The sequence below is a fragment of the Suricata suricatta genome, chromosome X (genome assembly GCF_006229205.1).
Source record: "Suricata suricatta isolate VVHF042 chromosome X, meerkat_22Aug2017_6uvM2_HiC, whole genome shotgun sequence".
NCBI classification, from domain to species: Eukaryota; Metazoa; Chordata; class Mammalia; order Carnivora; family Herpestidae; genus Suricata; species Suricata suricatta.
Window position 1 is genome coordinate 1889150 of NC_043717.1, and position 797 is coordinate 1889946.

Here is a 797-nt window from a genome sequence, read left to right on the forward strand (position 1 = left end):
GGAGGCCAAAGGAGACAGAGAGGGAGACACAGAATCTGAGGCGGGCTCCAGGCTCCAAGCTGTAAGCACAGAGCCTGACTCGGGACTTGAACTCATGAGCCGTGAGATTGTGACCCGAGCCAAAGTCAGACATTTAACCCACTGAGTCACCCCGGTTTCCCCTCACAGTAATAGATTTTTGACTCATTGCTGAGACTGCCAGAGCTTTTTTTTTTTTAATTTAGGATGATTTTTTCTAGTTTTATTGAGATATAATTGACATACAATGTATTAAAGGGATACCACATAATAATTTGAGGTGTACATATTGTGAACTGATCACAATGTGTTAACATTCCATACTTTTAATGTCTGTACAGTATTCTACTCTATTGGGTTTAAGTTAACCAATATCTGTGTGCTCTAGATTTAAGGGACACCTGGGTGGCTCAGTTGGTTAAGAGTCTGACTTCAGCTCCGGTAGTGATCTCATGGTTGATGGGTTTGAGCCCTGCATTGAGCTCTATGCTGACAGCTCAGAGCCTGGAACCTGCTTCACATTCTGTGTCTCCCTCTCTCTCTTTACCCCTCCCCTACTCATGCTCTGTCTCTCAAAAATAAATAAATGTTAAAAAATAAAAATAAACAAAACTGGTCTAGGCAAGAGCTCCCCCATTTTCGTAGCTGCAAAATAAAAAAAATTTTAAATAAAAGTTCTAGGTTTAAGACAACTTTTTAAAGTGAAAAAATATAATCAACACTTCGAATATTTGGTTTAAAATTTTTCAAAAATCTTCCAGTCATTTATATAAGACATC